Source organism: Engystomops pustulosus, chromosome 2, assembly GCF_040894005.1.
Source record: "Engystomops pustulosus chromosome 2, aEngPut4.maternal, whole genome shotgun sequence".
NCBI classification, from domain to species: domain Eukaryota; kingdom Metazoa; phylum Chordata; class Amphibia; order Anura; family Leptodactylidae; genus Engystomops; species Engystomops pustulosus.
The window spans coordinates 81658188-81672710 of record NC_092412.1 but is presented as its reverse complement, the minus strand read 5'-3'; positions in this window follow the sequence as shown (position 1 = coordinate 81672710).

The following is a 14523-nucleotide window of genomic DNA, read 5'->3' as shown; positions in this document are numbered from 1 at the left end:
TTGCAACTTTGCTATCCCCTTCAGATTATCTCATTGCTGCAATAGCTGCTTCATCTCCATGTGCTGACAAGCCCTATGAGTCTGTAGCTTGTTTACACTTTGTTTATCAGACAGTTTCATGGGAGGGGAGGAGCTGCTGCTCCCTGCTCACATAGGAGGAGGCCATGCCTCAGTGAATGTAGCAGAGCTGGATGTTTGCAAGACAGCGAATGCAGATGTCTCCTGCACAGAATAGTGAGGTACAAGATATCCTGTTCCCTCCATCCCAGTCTGTGATTCTACAAAACTTTATCTGTCTGTTCCATGTCCTTATGCTGCTCCCCTCCCCACCTTGTCATCGGCAGTATAAGCTCTGTGCAGATAACCTATTAACCCTTAGTGCTCACACAGCACAGGCATAGACTTCATGTACGAATGATTTCTACCACTTATTACATGTTCCCTGCTCTTCCATGTTATGGAAGCTGCCAAGCTGGTCACATGTGCACTGTGCAGTAGTCAGTGGATTTACTTGTGGAAAACTAAATGGATTCAATGATAAATTACTTTGAACACAAGGCATCATCGGATCTTTGGGCAAGCTAACTGGCCTCAGCTTGAGGGCATAGACAGACATTAGTTTGTGCCCACTCTGGTGTGAAAGATTTTTGTCAAACACTTTCAGAACAGAAAATGCCAGAACTTTAGAAAGAAATGGACGAGCAGCACAAAGTAGGCATTGTTCTGTTTGTTTTCAAAGGGGGAACAACCAGGGCCGGTTCTAGACAAAGTGGGGCCCTGGGCAAAACTTAAAGTGGGGCCCCAAAATATAACTATTTTATGACCAGTCACAGTCACACAAACTGTAATTTTGGAGAATTTTATAGGAGATAGATCATAGGGAGATTGATTGGCAGCACGATGTCTCAGTGGTTAGCACTACAGCCTTACAGCAATGGTCAACATCTGCAAAGAGTTTGTATGTTCTCTCTCTGTCTGGTTGGGTTTCCTCCGGGTCCTCCGGTTTCCTCCCACACTCACAAAATTACTGGTAGGTTGATTAGACTGTGCGGCCAATTGGGGACAGGAACCAATATTTTCTGAAAGCAGACACTTGCCCCATTTTCAAAATTGCATCAAAGGGTTTGTAGACTTAGGCGCCTTCATGCAATTTTGATTCAAACTGAAACATTTTATAAAAAATACCTAAAATTTGACTTGATGGCAAAAAATGTGTTCCAAACAGAAAATATTTACCTTCACATCTGCTAAATGTAATAGATGGACATGTGTAGAGTTCACAAATGTACATAATATCACTAAAACTGTAATAACTAGATACTGTATCTGCTTTTCAGCTAGAAATTTTAAGACAGTCACAACCTGCAAAATATAGCAATAAAACAACTAAAAAGTAAAGGCGCCATAAAACCTATATCAGACAACCAGACGATGCATTTGGCAATTAGCATTCAAAATTTCCTCTAAAATATGTACAAATCCAGATACTTATATAAAGAAAATATACTTTCCTAAAACAGTAAGCTGTGAGGAGATCATACAGACCCCACACATGTATATCCAAAATATGCAGCAAAGGAAACTGCAGAGAACTGCACTGAGCGTCACACAGATCTATCATTGTTTGCTCCCTTACACAATGGTAACCCAAATACATAACTATATATCCATAAACCAAGCGAGATAACAAAAGTCACGTTTAGATGTGCGCCATTGTTTTATCCGCACAATAACAGAACCATCCGCGCTTCATAAGAATCTGAGTGAGAATGTCATAACATAAGTGTAAATAATGGAGTATGGTGGGAAATAAAAGCTTTATTCCAGAACATGTGTGTTTTTGGTGTTACAGATAACTTTATGGACATGTTCTGGTCACGGTGAAGTCACATTAGGCGAAGAGGATTGAATCTTATCATTCAATTTTCCCAACAAAAAAAAGTATCACAAAATAAAAGGCAATAAGAGAGAAAGTGTGTTCTTAGATAGTTCTGCATAAAGAAGGGTTAAAAACATGAATATTAGTTGATATTATCCCTTCTCAGAATGTAGTAACATATAAAGTGAATATTTCCATTATCTGTGAGGTGCAGCAGCTCCTGTGTGCAGCAAGCTCTCCCTGTAGACTGATGGCTAAGAATCTGGAGGGGGCTACACTTCAGGGGGCTGTAAAGAAAAGAAACATGATTTATGACACATTTCAAAATGTCCTAGAATGTCTGAGGTGGTTGCAGGGCTGCTATTTAAAAATATAATGAAATACATGTTAAACTGCCTCCACAATCACATGACACTAGTATGTGACACAGCACATATGAGTGGAAAGACCATTAGAATACATATATGGATGAACAACAAAGCATACATGCCTGAATATACAGACATTTAATTACAGTGTTTCTGTGAGACAGGAAGTCAGAGAAGTGTTTAGAACGCACATTGCACTATGTAATATGTCTGCATAATAATTTAGGAATTAACAAAAGCAATGTCATACATCGCTGCTTCCTGACATTTAATTTGTCAGTTGTGTTCAGAAACTGAATGTTAAGCAATACAGAACTCTGATAATACTTTTTCATTTTTATCCAAAATATTAAAGCTATTAAATCCCAAATGAGGTATCGACAGTTGTCTATATGGTGCCTTTGTTCAACATGCTACATCATTTAACCCCTTCCTGCATTTGGACATTCCTGAACCTCCTGTTGCGGGAGGGGTAGTATGAAGAGGGCTCATGGGCTGATGCATGATGCAGCAAACACCCTTCGCTAACACCCAATTGAAGCTGTTAACTATTTAAATGCCTCCGGCAAAGGTGCTGGGGTCATTTAGATGTTGGCGGCATGTGGGCCACTTCATACTCACCCTGGGGGTTGAGTAAAAAAGTTCTAAATAATTGCAATAAAACTAAAACCTCACATCACCCTCCTTTCCCGAGAACTAATATAAAAATAAAAAAGTAAAATCATAAACATGTTAGGTATCAACGCGTCCCAAAATGCCCGATCTATCAAAATATTACAACGGTTAAAATATCATCTCATTGCGAAAAAAAAGAAACTTTACACAGCTACATAAACCAGAGTATGAAAAAGTTATTAAGTTAAAAATCAAGATTTTTTTTTTTTGGTACTAAAGGTTTTCATTTTTTTAAATCTATTAAAACATAATAAAACCTATATAAATTTGTTATTGCTGTGACTGTACTGAACAAATAAAAAATACATTTTAGGTATCATTTGGAGAAAAACAAAAGGTACCCCTTTAAGGAGGGACAGGGAAAAAGGGGTAAAAGGAAGCACTATGAAAGACCAAATTGAGTCTGAATAATTGTAGTAAAAAATACTTTATTGATGACTATTTAAGACATAATGATAAAAGCAGGATGAAAATCCTCAGACAATGCTGAGGGGGAATGACAGTGCAAGGCGGCGACAACAAATGAGAAATTCGTCACCCCGGGCAGACATAGGAGAAATTACACATGGACAAAGCATGCACATGTAATAGGTAAGGACAGATGGTACATATAATGAAGGCAACGGGTGTAAAGTGGCACACAGTTGCTAACATGCATAAACATAGGTAATGCGCACAAACAGGTAGAGATAATACCTTACCAATGAACAAAAGGTGAGATGAAGTGGACCTCCACTGTCTGGGATGGCGATATCCCCGACGCGCGTTTCGGCTCGTAACAGAGCCTTCGTCTGGAGGTGACGAAGGCTCTGTTACGAGCCGAAACGCGCGTGCATCTCTGTTAATAAAGTTGAGGGGACTGATATTTAAAATTTCTAGAAAAATAACAAGTTTCACTTTGTACCATCCATTGCACGTTATTGTGAAGCAACCCTGAGGTTCAAATGATCATTGTTCCCCTCAAGAAATTTCTAGTTTATTTTTGTAAAATTGACCCACTCCTTAGGAGGTAATTTTTAATTACATCTCAAAGTTTTTGCTATAGTCACTGCAGTATAAATTACCAAAATAGGCTTCAGAAACTTTGCTTAATACTGCAAGTATATTGATGCCTATCATAGTAGCATCAGCTGGTGTAACTATAGAAAATTTGCAATTTTCATAGTGCTTCAGCCAGTGTTCATCTCTTTTGAAAAACACTTACGAGATCAAAATGCTAACAATACAAGTTACTCACTTAAAGGAAACCTACCACTGCTCGCATGATGAAATCATGCAAGCACACCACCCGTAGGCTAATTAATCCTGATGCCAGTACATATTTGGTTAGGCTCGGTGATTTTTAGTTTAGCTAAAAAAACAATTAGCCTGCATATGTAAATTAGCCCTCCAGTGCTACCCCTTTGTCATCAGCCGTCTGTCAATGGCTTTGGATAGTTAATTATTCACGCCTCCTTCTTTCTAACTGTCCTCCTTTAGGTGCCAAGAGACGTTACCAAGCTCTCAGCACTTATCGCCAGCTGAGAGCTTGGCGACGTCACGGGTAGAAAAACGGAGGCGTAAATAATTAACAATTGGAATCCATCGACAGAGGGCTGATGACATAGGGGTAGCACTGAAGGGCTAATTTACATATGTGAGTTAATAATTTTTTTAGCTAAACTAAAGATCGCTGTGCCTAACTAAAGTATGTGCTGACATCAGGAGTAAATAGCTAACAGGGTGGTGTGCTCGCATGATTTCATCATGCAAGAGTGGTAGGTTTCCTTTAAGTGCTGTAGTCTCCAAAAGGGTTTACTCTGTAGGTGTCTTCATTGTGTTGGGGGCTGAAAGCTATTACCAAAAAATCTGCCCACAAAATTTAAAAAGTGCTCTTTCCCTTCAGAGCTTCACAATATGGCCCTAAAGCGGCTTATAACCACTGGTGAGGTATTGAATTATGTAGAAAAAAGTGTGTAAAAACCTTTTGCTGTGCATTTTAAAATAAACAGTTTAAAGCAAAAACATCAGTTTGCAGGAAAAAATGTTTGTGTTCATGTGTGTTGACAATGTGGTTACATTATCAGGGTACAAGGTTTATATTCACTTTCATCTGGCTTCTGTACTAACACACTGACACATAGAGATGCGACAGATCAGAGATGATGAGATGCCTATTGCACACACAACTCTACTACATCTCACAGATCATGATATCCATTAATTGCCTAATACACACACAAGTCTGCTGCATCTCACTGACATGCGCCTGCCTCTCCCTTCCCCCAGATCACTTATCTCCTTGTATATTGTAGTTTGCAGCTCCTCTCTGCTCACCATGTGCTGACAAAATGTAATTAGTGAGTGTCTCTGAGCTCTGGGCAGGGGGCGTGGTTACAGCCACACAGCAGAGACAGACAGAAATTCATCTCCACAATCTCACACAAAAATACCAGATGGCCACCACGTGACCCTAAGTGAGAAGTTACTGGGTCATGTCTAGGGGAAACTGAAATTGTGTACACAGGACTGATAGAGACAGGTTGGTATTATATCTCTGAAATGCTGTATTTTTGTTAATAACTGTGAATTAAAGAATGTGTTATTTTGTTATCCTGAGTACATATAAGAAACTTGTCTTCATGGCAAAATCCCTTTAATAATTAGTTTCTGCGTTTTTTTTCTTTTAATTTTGCTTCTTCTGTCTTTTTAGACCTAATAACTGCAATAAAATATATTTATATATTTGAAAGCATATGAAGGACTTAGGACATTTTAAGTTATTCATGTTATATGGTTTGTATTGTTTTGTATAGAACTGTTGAATTTTGTATACCATATGTGAAAATAAATAATTTTTAATAATTCTAAATTATCCTCCAATATATCCTAAGTTTAATGGTCAGCTGCTAAGTGTACATCTAAAATAATATATTGGCTCGCAGTGTTGTGCTTATAGTTCCAGAGGGAGCTTGGTTATTGCAAAGGAAAGTTATGCTGTAGACACAACAATGGAGAATTACCGGTAATATATATATATATACAAACATATTTTAAACATGTTCATCAAAAAGTCTCCTTATGTAACGTCTGTGCCTGAATGTCGCTCTATCCGCAGTTGGCGGAATACATGGCGTATTTGTGTGTGAACTGTGGCTTATTCTTGTGTTTGGATCAACTGAGCCACACCCTGCTCCTTGCATTTCTGTCCTGCCCAGCAAGGGTTACTAGCTTGATGGACAGTTCCTCCAGTGTGCTGCTGGAGGCGTGTCCGGGATCGGCTTTTTATACCTGCCCATTCCCATCTTACCTTGCTGGTTATTTTGAGTCTGACCTGTGTATAACTTACTTGATCTTGACCTGACCTGTGTATATCCCGCCTGTACCTGTATCCATCAGGCTTGCAGGTTAATTTGAGTCTTGTCTTACCTGTGTATCTAGTTCAGTTTAACCTGTCTCTGTTTGTCTGCCTGTATCTGTACCTGATCTGTATATAACCTGTTTGACCTTGATCTTGAACTGACCTGTATATAACCCGTTTGATCTTGACCTGTGTATATCCTGCCTGTATCTGTATCTGGATCTGACCTGTGATTATCTGCCTGTAAGCCTGTATATATCTATTGTTTTGTCCCTGTCTCAGTCCCGGGTTTGTATTCTGTGTATCAGTGTGAACACTGGTCTATTCCTGCATTCCGGTTACCTGTTCAGTCTTGTGTTGGTTTCTGTGCCCCAGTGGGAACACTGGTCTATACCTGTATTTCCGTTACCTGTCCGCTACACCATCCAGCAGCTGCCAGACGAAGTAAGTGTCCCCTGTCCTATTGTAGGGTCGCTCAGGGACCATCAGTTGGGTTCCTGATAGTGGGTTCACCCTTATCAGGGCGGTTTATATGCTTTAGCCCGCAGGGACGTCGCAGGGTGAGTTCGCCACCACTAACGTAGTCTGACAGCTAGCGCCAAGCCTGGTTGTGGTTGCGCGTTTGCTGAACGGGTATATATTATGGGCATCTCTGTTTCTCTGTACATATTGATTTGCTGGAAGGGTGCTGACGCCTTAATTTTAAAAAGAAATAATCTCTTCCATTTTTCATGATTTTCTTTTACCTTTAGTATCAAACAAGATAAGCAGCACACAGGGACAGATATTACAACCAATTTTATCTTTTGAAGAGTGCAGTCGATAAGAATATACACTCGATGTTCAAGAAAACATTTTATGCAAATGAACCTGTCTTAATGTAGCTGACATGATTCAGTTAGCATCATAGTCAAACATAACCTCAATATTGCTATTTAATATAACAAATGGAGTAAAGTTGAGTTGGCAATATGAATGACTTGTAAGAGTCTTTGAAAGAAAAAACATGTTCATTAAAATGCCGTTTCAGTGTGTTTTAAATTGGACATGATGTTCCAGTTTCCAGGTCTGGCCTTTCATATGTGAATTTCTTTTTCTTGTCTCATTATTTTAGAGTTGACAGGTGAAGGATCTAATTATTTCCATTTCTTAAACTTAAGAAAAAACAGACAACATCAAAGTTTGCTTATTCCTTTCAAGGTATTTAAAGGAAATCTACCATCAGGAATCTACTTTCTGAAGTAGTTCCCAATGTAGATTCCCCCTTCCTGCCCCATCCCCAAACCAATTTTACCTAACTCTGGTATCAGGGCAAATTCTAGTCCTTTTGTTGGCTGAGGCAGAAACTTAAATGCTACCCTCCCACTCCTGGAAGCCTACACCTGATCCCCTGCTATATTAGGCACACCCAATTTATAGACAAGTTTTTAAACAGCAACGTTGTATGACAATAGTAAAGTCAAATGACAGTAAAATAAACCAATATAGCCAGAAAGAGGCCTCTTGGTGATGAACAACAAAATACCAAAAGGAAGAAAACAAGAGGAGAGGACAAGGCTTCAATACAACATAAAAATGAAAATCTTTATTAGTAGACAACAATAAAAATGTATAAAAAAGACTGAGAAGCATTCATTCATTTTGAGATGCTTCTTAGTCTTTTTTATACATTTTTATTGTTGTCTACTAATAAAGATTTTCATTTTTATGTTGTATTGAAGCACTGTCTCACACTAGTAGTCAGTCAGTGACACTGACATTAGTGACTAGTACCTTACAGGTGATGAACAGCTCCATCAGGAAGAGAAATTCAATACCATTTCTTGCAGCCATGGTTTATCACAGCTGCATCCATCTCCAGATGTCATCAGCTCTGTGCAGCAAATGTCCACACCGCGCCTGTAAAAATACCAAAGTCACTTATAGTATAGCATCACCTGGACAGCAGTGCTTACATACAGGAACCCCTAATTATTATTATTATTATTATTATATATGCATTGTGTTTTGAAACTCAGTGTGAACACACAAGGCAAAACACTGAAACAAACACATAAGTTATTTTTAATTAACAACATGGGTTTTGTCTTTTAATATTAATAATAAAGATTATCGATGTAAAACACATATTCCTACTAATATAACAAGTATGCATTTGATTATGGATTTCTATCAATGCATTCCAAAACACAATAAAAATGCATCCTGTGAATGCAGCTTTTATAGTCTATATATAGCCCTCCCCCCGCACACAGATTGTATACAGCCCCCCACACAGTGACTATAGTTGAAACGTACAGTTTTCACTATCAAAAACAGATTGCTTAGCTCAAGACTAGGGTTCCTACCCCACATATAAATAATAAATAGAAGTCTGAGCATAAGTCCATGCAAAATTTTGCTCAGACTACTATTTATTACTCAGTGACTATATACAGCTCCCCACATAGTGACTATGTGCAACCCCCCACAGTTCATACTGTTTTCATACAGCCCCCCACACAGGCTATATATACCCCTCCCTTAGTTTACAAACAGACCCTCCACACAGTCCATATACAACCCCCACACAGTTTATATGCAGCCCCCCCCCCACAGAGTTTATATACAGCCCCTTCAGTTTACATACAATGCCCCTAACACACAGACTATGTAAAGCCCCCACAAAGTTTTTATACAGCCCCCACACACTTTATATACAGCCCCCCACACAGTTTGTATACAGCCCCCCCACGCATTTTATATACAACCCCCCACAGTTTTTTATATACATCTCCCCACAGTAGTAAAGTAAAGCTCACCACCACCTGCAGTAAAGCTCACCACCACAATGTTTCCAAGATGTGGTCATTAATAAAATAATAAAATTAATACTAACCTCCCTGTTTAGATGAACTCTCTCATAATTATACTTTATGTGAATTGACTTCTTTCAATGAATGCAGTAACTTTGAAAAAAGTGGTGAAAGGTTAATCATGCTAGATGATAGAGGCATCATTTTAATTTTCAAATCTGTTCAAAGGAAAGGAAATCTGCATCAAAGGAAACCTGTCATCAGAAATTTACTTAATAAACCACTACCAGTATGTTGTCAAGCAGCTAAACACCTTCCAGATCATATGTCTTTCATTAGTTGACAGTTAGGCGCCGCCTGGAGTGGCAGCCTGTCACAGCAGCTCCTGCTCACCTATGAACTTATTCTCTTTTTTTCTTTTTTTTCTTACTTCTATTACTCTACTTAAGAGAGATTGAACTATGGGCCAAGGGTCTATTGTCTACATTAGGGAACAGCTGCTGGACCTCAGTGACACATCAGGGCAGCATGCTATCAGACCTGACATCCCCAAAGAACTGAGGAAAAGAAGGAGGCAAGGATGTAGGGCTGGAGCTCTTCGGAGAGCCAGGAGGAGACGTCAGAGACCTGTTCTACCCTCCATCATTATGGACAACGTGAGATCTCTCTCAAATAAGATGGAAGAACTGTCGGCGCTGACCCGGTATCAACAGGAGCTTCGGGAGTGCAGCATGATGCTGTTTACAGAGACTTGGCTTACTGGACTTACTGCGGACACACTCGTCTCCTTGGGAGGTTTTAAACTCTTTCGCGCAGACAGGACAAGGGATAGCGGTAAGAGGATAGGAGGAGGGCTGGCAATATTTGTGAATGAAAGATGGTGTGACCCTAGGCACATTACAATAAAGGAGCAAACTTGCTGTAAAGACATTGAACTGTTAGCTATGAGTATGAGACCTTTTTATCTGCCAAGGGAACTATCCCATGTCATTGTCATAGCTGCTTATGTGCCCCCCTCTGCAGATGCTGATACTGCCTGTGACGTCCTACAATCTGCGCTGAGCCGGCTGCAGACACTGCACCCCAGGCCCTCTTTCTGGTGTCTGGAGTTTGTGCTTCACTCTCTGTACCCTCTCTGCTGCTGTAACGCTGTGAATTTCCCCACTGTGGGACTAATAAAGGATTATCTTAACTTATCTTATCTTACCCAGTATGGTGGAATCCTTGAGAAAATCTACTTTGAAGTGAGATGTAAATTGGTTGTACAAAGTCAAGGAGGTGGAGATTTTAACACTGAAGTCAAGCTCTTTCTTCCTCAGAAATCCTCCTTTACTGTGATGGTCTTGCATCAAGAAACAAGATCACCTGAAGTTAGAAGCATGATTTTAATTACAGAGGAGGAGGCTTTCAGTGCTCCCTGCCTTGACTTCAGTGTTACATTCTCCTCCTCCTTAACTTTATACAACCAATTTACAACTCACTTCAAAGTTGATTTTTTTTGATGATGCCACCACACTGGGACATGAGAAAAACAATAGCTAGAAGGTGTTACACTGCTTGACAATATTCTGGTAGGGGTTTATTGGGTCAATTGCTGATAACATGTTCAATGCTAACAATAAATTCTATAGAGTAACATAGTACTGTGGTGTAATATCAGCATAATAGAAAATATTTTGAAAAGAAGAGAAGTCTACAATAATAAAAAGTGTTATTAATAACATGCATGTTTTGATTAATTTTTAGTAAATCTCAGAAGAAAAATAAACTTGTAGAGGTGTCTGAACCATGTCAATTTTTTATCAGACCCCAGCACTCAAAATACAAGATGTTAAAAATGAGAGTCTTAGTTAACAGATTACTGTAGACACAAGCATTTTGTACCTTGATAAAAGTAGTTGTTAAACATTGGAATCACGATGTCTAGTTGGCATAACCATCTGTTCAGTGAATGATGCAATAACTTTTTTAGTATACCTTTATGAATAAAACACCAGTTTTATCTGTTTTTTGCTACCCTACAATGTCTACTTGCTGAAAAAGTCTATTAATGTTTAAAATCACTGTCACATTACATATACGACAATGCGTATTAGAATAAGGAAAATCTATATTAAGCTCAATTTATTTTACTCATTCCCCATATCTTACATAGTGTTAACAAATTCCAAAAGGACTCAGACTCTCAGACAGGGAGAAATTAAAATGTCATAGAAAGCTAACTTATGGCCCCAATGCCTTCTATTGGTCACTGCACAAGACTGCATGGGGGACATGCCGACGAAACGCACCATAATGTATATGGCAGGTCCTTTTCCTGTCTATCTTTGCGGCAAGGATAGTCACTTCTTATGGATATTGGTGGGGTGAGTGGCACTCAGATGCGTTGTCAGATGCTTGCGGCTGCCAGGGTTTGGGGTAAGTGGACCCTCTGGATCACCGCGGGGCAGGCAGCAGAGATGCAAAGTCCAAATCCAAGGCTGGGGTCAGCAACAGGAGATCACAAAGGAGGGAACGAGAACACAGGAATGGGAACATGGGAACAGGAACGCAGGAACAGCAACACAGGAGCATGGGAACACTGGGGGACGGGAAACTGGAGCACAGAGGGAGCTTTCTCTTCTCATTAATGGGCTCAAAGATCCGACAGGGAATCATGGGAACAGCCGGGCTTTAAGGAAAGCCCAAAAGTGGCCAGCGTCAATCAGCGGTGCACTGGCCCTTTAAATCTCCGAGTGCCGACGCGTGCATGCCCTAGGGAGCGGGACGTGTGTGGCCTAGCCAGGACGGGAGCAGGAGCGTAGAGAGGTGAGTGTGGGCCAGGGAGAGGGGCACAGGTGGGCCTGCAACCCGAGGCATGGATTGCAGGGACACCCGTGACAGCAGCCCGCAAAATGCATCCTGTCATTAACAAGTCTTTGCTTTTCTTTTCTCTCCACCCCTTTTTCTGTTAACTTTATCCTTCCTTCCCCCTTTTAATCACTGTTGTACACTTAATTACTGTTGTACATTAGGTTATATCAATAACACACATTCACAATTCTTAGAACTTTTTAGCACTTTTTATTTTTCTTCATTGCACTTACAATATATTTAAAAATAACATATATACTTTCTACTTAGTGATATTTCCTCCTAGCAAGATACCCTAAGTACAGCCTCATTAACATGCCTATATCAGCATTTTTACATTTTAGAATGAGCCTTTAAGAATATAAATATTCAGCATCTATAAGTGTCAGAGGTCATACATTTCTTTGAGAGAAATTCATGAAAACCTGAAATGGATAATCCTAACTATTCGTTTTTTTCTAAAGTAGCTCATTACACCTCTTATAAATAAAATACCTGTGATAAAGAATCCATTTCATATTTTAATTTACCATTGTCCATGTTAACCTCAGATTTCTTTTGAATCTTTGTATTCTCTATATTAAATTATTTTCCCAGAAAAGATGGTGGGATGGCCACCATCAAATACCTATACCTTAAGTAATTCTGGTACCTAAATGAAAAAAGTAAAGCTTTAATCAAAAGATTTTCTTTTTAATGCTCAAGCATCTACTTTTCTATATCAGTTAACATACTGGATACAGCAGCTCTATATGAGTTACAAATAATAAGTATAATTTCAGGTCAGTCATCATTATTGTATTGCTTTAAAAAATTGACACTGGTAATGTTAACAACTTTACTGTCATAAGTTCGATTTTAAGTTTTATGTTTCAGAAATAGAATCTGTTGGATTAGGATGAGATTTGTGTTTAGTAGAACAGGATCAGCTGAATGTCAAAGTATTTTTAGTATATGTGGCACATTTTAACTATACTTTGTGTAGTAGGTCTTTACATTAGTAACACTATAAAAAAAAAGTTTCCTTCTCTTGAACGTGTCAAGTTCTTTTACTCTACACATTCATTGTCCTTTTAATAATGATCCGTTCTTGAATTCTATCCAACGAAGTATTGTTTAGAATCCATACAAAGCCAGCTTGTTAGGTTTAAACTCAAGAGGATGTGATGGGATCTAAAAATAAATGGCTTAAGATTTGCAATGTCAAGTAGACAGCAAGACTTTTTTTCTGCTTCCGAGCTGACTTAGAATATAACATAAGATTTTTCAGCTCCAAGTCTGTTTATTGATAAATTTTGCCTACTTTCTTTTTATTACTGAAGTAATAGCTGAGCCTACAGGGAAATTAAGAGTTTTTTTTCCTTTTTTATTTTTATTTGAAAATTATATATGTACAAAAGGAGAAAATAAAATAAAAAAGAAACAAAAGCTGCATTCACATAAACAAGAGAAAGATTATACATTGAACATATTTTATTGCATTTCCCTCCCCATAGCCCACCCCTTTCCCCGCCCTCCTAACCACTGTAGCGAATGTCTTAGTGATGCTTTTCCTAATCCATTGCTGTCCTTACTATTTTTCCTTTTTCTTCTCTCTTTCTTCTCCATTCTACCTCTTTTTTTACTCCATTCTGTTTCTATTGCATTTCCACTTCCTTCAGTTTTTTTTTTTATTTTTTCAATTTTATTTGCTTGTTCTAGAGTCAGTGGTTGTACTGTATATCCAACCATTGTGCCAAAATGGCTTTTTTTGGCAGCTAAGAGTTTTCTATGAACTTTACTTTGTGACAACTGTGACAGTTGACCAGAGCTGTGATCGAATAAACAGATCCATGAGTCATTTACTATTTAATTTTTTCCTGTTCAAATTTATGTTGTTGACTATGTCTGACCAGAAGCTTACAAGACAGGGGCATGCCCATAGGCAATGATAGATATTTGCCCCTATAAGGCCACATTTCGGACAGAAATTTGGCTAACTTTAAAGTCTATCAACTTTAAAGGCCCTATAGGGGCAGCATGGTGGCTCAGTGGTTAGAACTAAAGCCTTGCAGTGCTCGGTTCCTAGATTCCATTCCCATCTAGCTCAACATCTGCAAAGAGTTTGTATGTTCTCTCTGTGTTTGCATAGTTTTTCTCTGGGTTTCCTCCCACACTCAAAAACATACTGGTAGGTTGATTACATTGTGAGCCCCATTGGTGACAGGGGCTGATTTGGCAAACTCTGTGTAGTGCTGTGTAATCTGTGTGCGCTATTTAAATAAAGGAATTATTATAATTATATACAATTTTGAACTGGATTTCCCTCCTTATTTCAGATTTTATAGCTGTCCTTACCATATTCAGCACTAATATCACTTTCTGCCCTACTTCTCTGCAGTCCATGTTCACGAGCAGGTCTTTTTTCCATTTTGATATAGTCCCTTGTAATATTTCCTTGTCTTTAAATATCATAATTTCTGCATATAATTGGAAGATGGCTCTGCAGTTTGGGGAATATAATAGTTTCTCTAATTTAGGATTATTTTTTGGCTTCTATAACATGTTTCTTATGAAATATGTTTTTTTATTAATAATAGCAATTAGCTACGCATAATGTAGGAAATGAGAAAT